The following is a 13,881-nucleotide window of genomic DNA, read 5'->3' as shown; positions in this document are numbered from 1 at the left end:
AGCTGATGTGAATCCTGACCAAATATTAATGTTTGGTCGTCAACTGTCATTCCCTTGCACTCTTCCTCATTTCTGACCCTTACTACCCTGCTTATTGTCGACAGGGTAGTACATATTTGATGAGCATCTTTTTCGACCATTCTCCTACAATGTCACTTCAGAATAAATTAAAGTGAGAAGGGTGCAGCTTGGCAGGGACGGAGGGTGATTTCTGATAGAGAGCAGCAATTTTTACACACTTTTAGGGCATTGTTTGAGAAATCAATCAGTATCAGTATCAGTAATCAGAAACATGGAAACCAGGGTCTGTGCCTCCTTTCCAGGCATCGCCTGTATAAATCTGTTCCATGACTTATGTGTTGTGTTTTTTTGTTTTTTTTTTTACCAAAACCGTGTAACCTTTTGCACTATGACAAATGGAGTATTTGTGAAAACAAACAAAAAAAAATCTCCTTGTGTTTCATTTGGAGGAGGTGAAACGACTACCGGCTGCCGTGCACTTTGCAGTGATGCAGATTAAACTTCTCTCAGTTTTAATGAAGAGTATATAATTTTTTAAGAGTCACAGACTGATATGCAAAGCCATTCTTTATGTTTTCCTCCCTCAGTTTTGCAGAAGAGTAGACACAGGGAAGGAAAAGGGCAGATGTTCATGACCCTCAGCAGAAGAGTAAATATGAATGTATGGTGAGACTGCGGAGGATAAAGATTCACAGTGACATACTTATCATCAGAACTAGGAGGGGGTCTCAGAAGAGATGGAGTATTTATCCATCCTGATATAAGTGCTTGTCATTTCTGGATTTTAATAGGAAGACTGACACTGACCTTATGCAATTTGACCCGTTAGAATGTCAGGTGAAGCTTAATTGCATCCATTATGACAGATCCCTGAAGCAACAGTTTAGCGCTTTGGGTATGTTTGTTCCACAGGATTTAAAAAGAAAGAAACAAGACGAAAAGGAAATCAGACTTATTTTGTGTGTCCTCTTCCATCCTTAAATGAACCTATATTTATACAAGTTTGAATTATTGTTTGTTTTGTCATATGCTGAAATGTGCTCCATCTCTTGAATTTATTTATGGCGTACCTGTAAATAGGCTCCAAAAAAATGATAATACGACCATGTTCAAGCACATTGGCAAAACTGTATTTATTGAGGTTTTTTTTTTCCTTTTTTGATTTTTAATATACCTGCAATCATCGCCAATCTAACTGCTTGTATAGAGTGTGTTTTTGAAGCAAATTCTAAAAGACAAAATAAAAATCATTTTGCAGAGTTGAAGCATGTGTATTTTGTTTTTTTTTTTAGTTTACATAAAGTTAAATCCATTTGGTAACGCGCAGATTTTCGGAGCCATCGTGTTTTATCATTTGTTATCTGTAGCACAGTATTTTCAGCCCGTTGGTCATTTTACCAGCCACGTTTGATGAATTATAGATCCCTTCTTATTTTTCTTCCTTTGTTTTCCATGTCGAAGTGGCACTAAAATGTGGACATTTAGTAAGTATCTGCTCAGACTAATACAAAGAGCACAGATGGAAATCAATACAGCAGAATCTTCAATTAAGCCCGATGGTGTGAGTGTGTTTGTAGGTCACAGATGAAGCCCCGTCTTCTTTGTTGACTGTTTGCTTTAGTCATCTCAATCCGCTCTGCTGCCGGACTCTCCCTGGGCCTTCGCCTCGCCTATTACCGCCACATTAAAAGCCTTTCATCCTGCCAGTTATTCCTCGCTTTAGCACTTCGTGGCAGCTTCTCTTCTTTCTCTCAAGCAGGCTTTTCACGCCCTATCATCAAGACTGATGTAAATCTTCCATTAGATACAAACATGTTGCTGAGAAACCAGCAAGGTAACAAGGAGCAAAGTCAACAACGGGTCTGTGATGGCGATAAGGGGAGGCCCTGCGTGATGAACAGCTGATATGTGACCTTTTTTTTTTAACAAAAAACAAATCTGCAGAAAGGTAAGGTTAGTGTTTTATCAGAAAAGGGAGGAGTTTTATTTTAGTTATCTTTATTATTTCCTTCCTATTTAGCATCACCAAAATATTTCTAAAAGCATCAAGTACAACAATAGTTCAAAAAAGATGGGATGCCGTGAAAAATGTCAATAAGAATCAAATGCAAGGATTTACGAACCTGATGAGACCCTGATTTATATCAAATAGAACATGAACAGAATATCAGACGTTGAAACAGAAACATTTTGCCATTAAATAGAAAATACTTGCCCATTTTGAATTTGTTGGCAGCATCATATCTCAAAAAAGCTTGACTAGGGGAAATAAATGGTTGGAAAAGTAATCAGCACAAATCAGAAACAACTGTGGGGGTGGATCGGGTTGATCTAATTAGGTCAACTTGCAGGTGTCAAGATGACCGGTTATAAAAAGGGTAGCAGTGAAAGGTGGCAGATCCTCTACCATGTAAAGATGGCCATAGGTTCACCAATCTGTGGTGAGCTACGTCTAGAAATTGAGTAAAATGTTCCTCATTGTAAAATTGTAAAGTCCTTGAAGAGCCCACCACCTACAGCCCATAATATTATCAAAAGGCTTGTAGGATCAGGTGGAATCTCTGTGCACAAGGGACAAGATTGATGAATCTCACAGGATATCGCTGTAAAGGCTAGGGGAACCTTGCAGAAATCACTGTTTGTAAACACAGTTTGCAAAGCCATCCACAATTGCAGCTGAAAGCTGTATTAGGCAAAGAAGAAGCCATACGTGAACATGCTGACACTTCTCCAGGTTAAAGCTTATTTAAAACAATTTGACACAAAACAGAGTTTGTAAGTTTGAAAATTGTTTTTGGGAGCTGAGGATGCCTTGTCCTTTGGATATACAAGGAGAGGACTTACAACCATATTGTCACTAGCTGACTGTTTAAATAACCTGCAGCTAATGCCAATGAGACCAAAGGCATTAGTGCCTATGGTCTGGGCAGCTTACACATCTAAAAAAGGTAGCATGGCTTAAAGGTGTATAGAGGTCTTGTAGCAACACATGCTCCCATCCAGACAGTGTTTCAGGGAAGGTCTTGCATTTTTCAGCAGGACAATAGTTAACCACACACTGCATCCATCCATCACAACAGCATGGCTTCTCAGCAGAAGAGTCCAGGTGCTGAACTGACATTGCCTGCAGTCCAGACCTTTCAGCGCTAGAAAGCATTTGGTGCATCACGAAACAAAAAAATGGCATTGATGGCCTCGGGACTGTTGAATAATTTTGATCATGCGCCCGATAAGAATGGTAAAACACTCTTCTAAAACTCCAGCAACTGGTCTCCTCACCTCCCAGATGTTTCCACAGTTGTTAAAAGAAGAGGGGATGGAACACAAAAGTAGACATCCCCTGATCCAACTTTTTTTGAGATGTGGATGCTGCCATCAAATTCAAAATGAGCTAATCTTTTCCATGAAACAGTTAAATGCCTGTTTTAACATCTGATATGTTTGTTATATTGGAAATAAAATATGGGTTTTGGAGACTTTTGAGACCCAGCTTTTTTTAGACTTTTAATTCAAACCTTGTTATGGGTACCGGTCTAAAGCTTGTAGTGAATTTTAAATCCTAAATGTGTTGCAGATCCAGTGGATGACAAGATTTCCCAGTAATGCAGGGTGGAGACAAGGGTCATCAGAGAAAAATAGGTGAGTAAACAAAGTTGCGTAAGAAGGAGGTGAAGCCATCAACACATCTCTTGCAATCCAATGCAGTGAAGACTTAGGCTTCATCAGCACTGCTTTAGTAACATGCTAACAAAAAGGAACCTAGAAATCAACACAAATGTTAACAAATTCACTATTTCAGAGTAGTTATGCAGGTAGAAGACTAGCACTGCTATTGGTTCCTGGAACTACCTTCCCCACAAACTGTTCCCATGTTTATGTTGTTCAGGCTTCCTTCCATGCAGTTTTTACAGGCTCACACCATGTTTACATAACACCCCAACAATCATGACTTTCCAGGAATAGCAGAATAGGTATTCCCAGATATTCGATTGTGGTTTGACTGCATGATATTTTCCTGTGAATGCCAATACTGCTGAAATATGGTCATGCACAATTACAACACAAACAGTAAACTTTAGATTCATGGACTTTAATCCATATCTCCTGCAACTCTGGTACGTCTAGAAATAAATCTCCCCCTCCACGTTTAGCTTTGGTTCACAGGCGGTATGTGCATTTGTATGTATCAGTGCTTGAGCATGCATTTTCATATAAATCCATACAATTTTATAAATCCATACTCCTGCTTTTGCCGTTTGTAACATAATTTCAGTAAACTTTTTTTTTTTTCATGACCTTGAACGTTACAAAAGAAGCATCAGAAATGTTTGGATCAAACTATCTCAAAATTGTACGGAAATTACTGGGAATAGATTACGTTTTTATAGAGATTTTTTTTGTTGTTTCAGATTAGAATGATTTTATATTCTCATGGGGTTTCACTTCTTTTGATTCTCAAATTTAAAATTTTTTATCGGGCATTTGTATGTAACCCCTAAACGTAAAGATTCCACGTTATATGGAATGTTCTAGCGGTAAACCAAAATGAGTGTGAGTGTGAGTGTGTGAGTTTGAAGCAATGACAGTGGTGTGTAAAGTATCTCTTTCTCGATCTGTCTTTACAACGCTCAACAGTTCTGTACTGATCAAACAATACTTGTGATTTTTATCCTCCCTCCATCCGGCTTTCTTATAATCGCATTGATATTTCTGACAATTTGATCCCAGATTTGTTTTTGTCACCTTCGCCCTTTACCAACCCCTTTCAGTCTCTCTGTAGTTGGAGGCAGCAGTGCATGTCTAATGCAGGCTGCACAAGGTTAATTTCTTGCACTCATTTGTTTTGCAAGCCTCCCCCTGTTGCTCCCCATTCATGTCCATCTAGGCAATCTCACTGACAAATCATTTACAGATGCTGCTCAGATCAACACACTCACTTAACAAGCATGTAACAGCAGCCGGGGCCCAGGAAAATTTGTGAAATGAGCATGTCTGCAAACGCAAACAGTCTTTAAAAGACATTTCCCCTGTAGGATAAGGTTAGAGGGAGTCAGACAAAGGCTGCCTACTGATAGGTGTGGGTATCAAATGACACCTACACCCTGAACTGCTGGGTAAAAAATTAAATTAAAATAAAAACAAATCTCCAATCAACCTGACATAAACCAGTTCAACGAGAATATCTGCTGTAAACTGCACTTCCCGTGACTGAGTATAAAGATTTGCACAAGTTGACATCAAATGGCAGCCATATTTTTCCTTTTACTGAAATTTATTAAATCAAAATTATATTCTGAATTTGATTTATTATTAGCAACTAATTTGACAGACCAATGTGTAGGACTATTTTTTTCTAGTTCCAGGCTAGTATTATACCGTTGAGCCATTCTCTGAATCTGAGTGACAGATAGTGGTAGCCAAAATTTTTGTGATCCATAATATGAAAATTACGAGTATGAAATTAATTCCGGTAATTCACTTATTCTGAAACAAATCTGTGTGTGCAAGGAGTTAATTGACAAGGCTCTGCTGATTAAGTTTGACAAAGTGTATGTGAAGGAGGTGTAACATGGAGGGGAGCTGCTGAGCGGCAGGTAGTGGAATGCGTGGAAGGAGTGGACTGGGTTGTCAGCTGGCCTGTTGTCAACAGTAAAGTGGCTCTATGGTTCTGTTCAGGCAGCTCTACTTGTAGTTTCAATTGGGGTTTATTACTGCATCCTCTAAAATGAATGTACAAAAGGAACTCCATTTAAATGCACTGTACTTAAGCAGAGTGCATATCTAATACCTTATATGTGAATCATTAGCTAACAACCTGTATAAAATGTTCCCCCAAAAAATGACGCCGGGTCAAAAGAAGTACATTCATATTTCTTTTGTAATAAGAAAAGTGGGAACTCTAGAGAAATTCAAGATTATAGAGGATGGCTAGGCGGATGGATGGATGGATGGATGGATGGATGGATGCTATCCTCTTGGTATTTGAGCGTCTCTTTGTTCACCTGAAGCTCAGCTGTGGAAAGAGCAGCATGTCTGTGCTATTGATCCCCGAAAAGCAGACAACAGACTTCAGTGTTAGTTTTTCGGATTATGTCCGTCCTCACGCCTCGGCCCGTATTCCTGTACCTGTTTGAGATGTGTGTCCATATGCTCAAATGTCAGAAAATGTCAATGCAATCAACACGGTTATGCTGCATGGAGAAAAAAAAGGTTAAACAACACAAACACAGCAGTGTTGACCAGACTGCAGAACCTCTGAGGGCTGTGAGGTGCACACTGTCTCTGCAGCAGCAGTGAGCACAACACATTCTGCTTAAAATGTCACACGCATTTCACTTCTTGTTTTCATTCATTGTTCTCTTTGACATCTTTTATCCATTGTCAGCCACTGGGACGGTAAATCAAAAACACACATTAACCTGAACGAAACCTCAGCTTGTTGTATAACTCAATTAAAAATGCTTTTGACATTCAATTCAGCCTTTTTTAAGGTAATGATGATGAAATGATGAAGTGGTAAATGCTTTGCGTTTATATGTTTTGAATGCAATGGACCAATCAGTGTGCAACACTCCCCCTGCTGCAAATTGAAATTGATCTAAAGGAGGCCGTCTTTTATTTAATCCCTAATAGGTCATTTGACAAAATGTCACTTATGTATGTGACATTTGTGTTATACTCTGCTTGTTGTTTTAATTTGGATGATTGTCATTTTGCCTTGTGGCGCACCTGGTTATAGTTCTCTTGAAGAACAGTGCAAAAGTTAATCACTCTTACTGAGAAGTATTAGATACAAGCGCAGCAGGTAGAGCAATCGTCATTGGAACCAAATATTCCGGGTTTGATTTTCCAACTCCTCCAAGTGTGTCAAAATATTGTTGATCGAGATACTGAACCCCTGACTGCTCCCCTGGCGCTGGTGGACGGCAGCATACCGCTCATGGTTCAACCATGATGGGTTAATTGCAGAGAACGAATTTCCCCACGGGGATTAATCAAGGATAGATTATTTTATCATATTCATCTGAATAGCAGAAGTAATATCTTTACTTGCTGGTGTGCTTGAAACCTCCATCCACTTGGACGGCTCCTCATTTATAAAGTTCGCTTTGTGACAGAAAGGGGCCATGGAAGGGATCAGGATTAGAGAAAAAGCATAATAAAAATCATAATAAGTTCACACGGAGTGACGAGAGTGGTAAAAAAATACCATTGTGTAAAACATTATGCCATCATAATTATTTAAAATATGTATTTATGCTGATATTCCTGACTTGTGCTGGAAAATGACTTCTGTGGGAAAATGAAAAAGACCAAAGGAACATCATTTCACTCAGATGGGTGCTGGTGTTCTGTTTTACTCATTAATGCCATTGTATGGTAAGAGAAGATGGTCTCTATCCATCTTTGGCAATCCCATAGCAATACACACATACACACACACACACACACACACACACACACACACACACACACACACACACACGGTGGCTTAGGAGACCTCGTCGAGCAGAGAGTTGTCCCACCACCCTCAGATATGGCTCTGTGAAGTGGCTGCACGGTGGGGTGAGGTATAATGCTCCTTTCACAGTCCCATTAATCCCTCTGTTCACAATTTCACGCACAGCTTGGGCCCCGGTGTTATTTTCACAACCTTTCACTACTAATTCCTGCAAATCCTGAAACAGAACACCTTCCCTTCTCTTCCTCCCTTTATCTCCGAGTCCCCTCATCAAACGCCGTGGAATGATGGGCAGAGAAATGAAAAGCCCATCCTCGACTCTGGGCTGCATCTTTACGAGGCCTCGATGAGCGGCTTTGTGTTAAAGACGTGCTCGCTTTAGTTTCACTGAATTTCAGGTGAAAGCAAGTTTGTGTTTGAACTGGAAGAAGGATAACAAATGCCTGTAACACTGACATAAAGCCGAGTGTCAAATACACATTGAATGATCATCCCTTTCGGGAAGTCTAGGCTGGTTTTGACAAGCAACAAAACAACCACTTAGATACGTATCTAGAGCATCTTCCTCTCCTTTTGGCTTTTCCCTTCAGTCAATCAACCTTCTCCTTTTATTGAAAAAAAAATCTGCAAAAATTTCAATAGTAAAGAGATTTATCACATTTAAGTTTGATAACTAATGTCTACTGTGGCTGCATGTGTTTTTATATGTTTAATAGTTATGATTGGTGAAAACACAAACAGTAACAAATGGAAGATTAAACATTTCCCTGTACTTGTTTACGGTCAGATTTTATTTGATTTTACTTGGACTATAAGTTAATTTTGAACATTTTATGAACTCTTAACTTAACTTTTTTTTAGTTGAAAGATGGTTTTATGTGCAGTTTAGAATTACTGCTCATGCTTCTTGACAATAATTGTGTCCAATCAAATCAATCAAAAAGATGTTTAAAATAGCGCAACATTAAAACTATTGCACTTGTACATTGACTAATTTCAATTCATAGCATTTTTTTTTCTCCATTTTCCTTCTGTCTGTCCACACTCTATTTCCCTCCCATTTTTGCACAATGGACACTGCTTGTTGTAATTCATACTTTCTGTGAAAATTTGACTCAAAGTATTCTTACATTTATTGCTTAACATGAGATGAAGATTTGAGCGGCAACAAAGGCCAAACCTTTCAAATTAAAGAAGTCAAAACACTTAAAAAGCTCATGTAAGACGGTGTTGACATATTCATTTTAGTTCATTTGCATGTATATTGTATATATCTCCCCCCAGTGTGATGGTCTTCCGGCTTGATTGACACAGCAGTGATCCAGGCTCAAACAGCTTAACAACTGCTGATCAATTACTGGTAAATAACATTTCACACAACTCCTTTAGTCAGCAAGTCACTTGTGTGATTATTTCCCCTCCACTGACTGACTCGCTAACAGACATTTCTGCCATTACTGTTATGCTGGGGGTATCACGTTCCGATTTCCATGGGAAAAAAAAGGTCATTTTATAATTGTGAAATGGTTCTTGGCTAAACTAGTTAGCCAATTTATTCAGTGATAATGCTTCTGCATTCTATTGTGTGTCAAGTATTTGCCACTATTTTTTCTTTTCTTCAGGGCTCTTTGTCCTCTCTTTGTTGTGTTGTTAGTCCCAGAGCAAGCACAAATCCAGATCTTTCTGTTGCTCTTTCCACCTGCAGCCATCACCGCAGTGATCCAAAACTCTTGGCCGAGCATGTTTTTTTTCAGTCTTGGATCCAGGATCCAGGATTGCATTGGAGTTGAACGTACACATTTCAAGAATGCTGATTGGTGGAAATATTGGCAACAGTGCTAAATTAGTTTGAATCCTGCATAACGGACCAAGAAATCTCAGCGTCTACATCTCACATGACAGTTGATGAAAATTCCACTTGCCTTATCCAAAGATTATGATATTGCACCCCTCTCTTCATTACATTAATAATATTTATCCATTATTCTGCAGGCGACATTAGGATTTTGGCAACTATGTCAACATCACTATAATACTTAAAACCCATCAGTCAATGCATTCATGAAACAAACATGTAAACTGTCCAATATGTTCTCGACTAACACCAACCAAATAATGTGTGTTACATCATCCAATGTTAAACCAATAACGAAATTCAATCTATGTTGATCAAGTAGGGCAGTATGACAGGATTTCGGAAAAAAACCCATCCATCTAGCCGTCCATTTTCTCCCCCTTGTTCGGAGTCAGGTCGCGGGGGCAGCGGTCGGAGCAGTGAGGGTCAAACCAACCCATACACATTTATTTTCACCTGACCTGTGAATGTCCTTACAGCTAATCCTTAAGGCTGCTGCTGAAATTAGTAAATATACAAGTGCAAGCCGTTGGACTGAAATGGCAGATAGAATCACCTTAAGTTCGAAATATCTAAACTGCCTATCTATTCATCAAAGGGATGATTTTAGGGTGTTGGTTTGCAAACCAGAGAATGGTGTCAGGCCAAAATCCTGAACCCAATTGTGTTTAGCTAATGAAGGAAAACAAGATCATCATGCTATAAGGTCATTTGTGGAGTGTATCAGAGCACACAGTTCTTTGACATCTAGCAATTTCATAGTACTTTTATTTTGTCAAATCATTTCTTATCCAGGAACAAAATTACGATGTCTTAGTTTCAAGTCCTACAGACGGCCTGTTGCCCACGAACAGTTTCTGGGATGCATTTGATCTTGTCTCTAGATAAACAGATGCCTGGCTTATTGGAGGAAAAGCATCAAGCTCCATGATCTAATAATGCAGTGTGTCATAAATGTTACTTAATATGTACCTACTTATTTTCACTGAATTAATTCCATCATCATTTTAACCGTGGTCAACTTTGTTGTTTAAAAAAATAGGGGGATAATGCCCGGCAAAGGGAAACTCATCAAGTCTCACATCTTTATCTGACGTCCTCTTCCCAATCCGGCACTCTCAGAATTGCTCCGGCTAACTCTCTTCCCCAATCAAAAACATAAAGAAAAGCCCCAAACCCTCTGTGTGTCCCAACACTGGCACCCCATCAAAACACCATTGTTCTCTAGGAGGCAGATTTGTAGTGAAGGAGGCTTCATACGACTGGGCCAGACCTAGGTGACTGAAGCACCCCCCTCCACCAGCATTCTTCTTTAACATACAAATTGGATGTTTTGTGTGGATGAATTGGAGATTAATTGCACACACCATTTGGTGGTGTTTGTCAAAAAAAGAAAAAAAGACTAGAGCCTTTTTATAGAGTGTTGAGGTTAGAGATTAGGAATAATAGATTGCTACTCACTGCTTTCTTTGAGAGGCATTGGAGAGAAATTTGGATGACTCTTTAACATCCTCTCAAGTAGGTGGTTCTCATGAGGAACATTGCAAAGAAGCTGCTCTATCGCTTTCTCTCTTTATATATATATATATATATATATATATATGTATATACACACACACATGTCAATATACTTAAATCTGTTTATGATAATCAATGCACATCAAGAAGCATAAGTATTTCCCAGATGCTGCCCAGACACATGATGTTAGAAATATTGCATCATTTTGGTCTATTCTATTCATAGTTTCATAGTTCCTGTCAGTCCACTTCTATTGAACAATTTGACAATTTGGATCATGCTGGATTATTCCAGCTGATTCTTTTTTTTTGTCTGATGATTTTCCAAAGTATACCTGATACATTAATTCATTTGTTGCTTAATCATGAATGTCAAGCAACTTGAAATAGATTTATTTCCTATTAACATCAGATTTCAATGATTGGCCCTGAAAAAAGTGATACTATTAATATGCAGTGCAGTAGCAGTATCAGTGCAACATTAGATTGGAAACTCTTCAACAAAATTATGAAAGCATATCCTTTGCACATCTGGCTGGAATCCTACATGTTTACCAAGACTTTAAATTGCATCTCCCACGTGTACCTCCAACACACATTATCAGGATTTTATTGCTTCAAGCTGGTGAAAGCCTGTGTGATGAAGTACTACATCTTATGTAATCTTGTGATATACTGCAGGGTATGTAAAACAAGAAAAAAATACCACTTACTTGAGGGGATAATCAGTTCACCTCTGCTTATTTGGTCAAAAAGCATCAATTTGAAATTTCCCCACCGTGGGACGATTAAAGGAAATATTCATTCATTCATTGGGTAAGCGACTGTAAGCTGGAAAAGTGGGATGTATATGCTTTGCTCTAGGCGAGCACTTAGGTAAGGCTTTATTATCAAAAAAAAAACAAAAAAACTAAACCTGCAAATGAAAGTTCTTTAAACATCCTTCCACCTTTTCAATTGTACCCAGTGTCAATTGTACCCAGTGAAGATAAAACTGGAGAGAGTACCAGTAAAACCTGTGAGCTGCAGTGCAGGCATTAATAGTTTTCTGGTGCTAAATGAAGCAGAGGAAAGAGACGAAAATGCTCTGCAGACAGATGAGCAGCAGCAGGCCAATAACAGATGTGAGGCTGCCTTCGCCAACTTTTAGCTCTTAGCCAGACTTTGCATACATTTACAAAAAAAATCTGTTATAACCTGCAGACATACAGTAATTATCTGGTGTATAAATTACATCGTCATGCAAGCAGAGTAAACAAATAAACAAAACAGTAGCTGAGGGGATGTTCAAATTTTGTGATGGTGTGGTGCGTCCCAGTGTTCTGGTGAATTAATTGTTGATCATGAAGTCGTATTATTAGCATATTGTTCTGAATGAATCATTCTTCTCTGGGGACTGGAGTGTTGAAAAGTGTCCTTCTTTAAGGAAAAGGAAAATAATGCTGCTCACTAGCAAGTCTATTAAGGTTCTTTGCAGAGCTCTTCCAGATGTGAGGCCATGTGTGTCTGCTGTGCACAGACACAGATGGCTTATAGAGAAACGCAGCGGGTGGAAATGACAAAGCGAGGGTGAAGATAAAGTAATCAAACAGCATGAGGTGATCGTCCTGAGTAGAGGCGAACAGGAGAGGATATCTAACTTCACACATACAGTCCATTCCTTTGAAACCAAAGTGACTCTGTGTCACAGTGGTACAGAGATACTAGTATTGTAGTACACGGTTGGGTGCCTTCTATCCCACTGTATGCCTTGGAGTCCAGCAGTTGAGAAGCGCAAAACACGATGGTCCACAAACTTTATAATGATCTGACCGATGTTACCGTTCGTATTCAGATGGTAAATGAAGCAGCAGGCAGCGTCTGCAGCTTTGCAGACGTTTCCTTATAATTATCAAGAAATACACATCTACTCACTTCTCCCTTAACAGTGCCCTTAATGCATAGATGAATATTATGAATCCTAGTTTGTGTGTCATGTTGTTGCAGAAACACATAATCAGTGTTGTTTAATCTTCATTTTCTGCAGCTTAAAGTGTTTTATTTGTCACTGCCTGATATGAGTCTATCGGAACTATAATGTGTGTAACAAAAAAATGTGCAATGACGCTGTAAAAAATTGTGAAAAATCAACACCATTTGCACTTTTTAAGGATTTTCAAAGCAAAATATCCACAAGAGGAACTAGAGCAGACCTGGGCATTTTACGGCCTGCGGGCCGCATCCCGCTTGTTTTCCTTTTTTTTTCAGGGCCGCCTAACTATTTTCTCTGAATATTTTAATAAATATTTTCAATCAATATTGAATTTAGAAACTACACATTTTTTTCTTCTGTTTAATTTTTTATGGGTGATTATATACAAAATAATGTCGGTACAGTTATATAATAATGAAAGACTTTAAAGTATTGCTGTATCTGTAATCCCATAATCCTTCTCAAATGCAATTGTTTCTGATGCATAGATATTGACATTTTCTCTCCATGTTTGTTAAACTACTTATTTGAACTACATACAAAAACGCAAAGGTCTTTCCCCTGTATATTCACTGTGGTTTGAATTGCAACAAAGCTTATTATAGCAAAAAATGCATCAAGCATTCATGTGTTAAAGTTTAAGCCTCTGCAGACTGTATAACTGAGTTTAGTTTCTGCGGTCACATCAATTTAACTGTAGCCATTATTTGTTTAAATTAATATGTAATATCTGTACTGGATAATTCTGATTCATAACAGGAATTAATTGACACAGAACTTCTTACTGCTGCTCTTCAACAGTATTAGTTGATGGGATTAATGTAACCTTTTAATACTACTCAAAAACGAATGACTTGATAAATATTTATGATGTATAAAACACTTATTAGACCATTTTGTACATGGATAATATTTCTTTTTAAAACGTTCAGGACATTTTGCCCCTCATTGAAGCACATTGAACCACACTGTCAGATGATATATATTAGTATTGACATTTTAGCTTCTGGATATCAATAATTGCTTTAGGAGGGGACCTCCAAAGTCTAACAT

The sequence above is a fragment of the Fistularia commersonii genome, chromosome 11 (assembly GCF_037954325.1).
Source record: "Fistularia commersonii isolate RoL2024-O1a breed Wild chromosome 11, RoL_Fcom_v1.0, whole genome shotgun sequence".
NCBI classification, from domain to species: domain Eukaryota; kingdom Metazoa; phylum Chordata; class Actinopteri; order Syngnathiformes; family Fistulariidae; genus Fistularia; species Fistularia commersonii.
The sequence above is the reverse complement of the archived record's forward strand: the minus strand, read 5'-3'. Positions refer to the sequence as shown.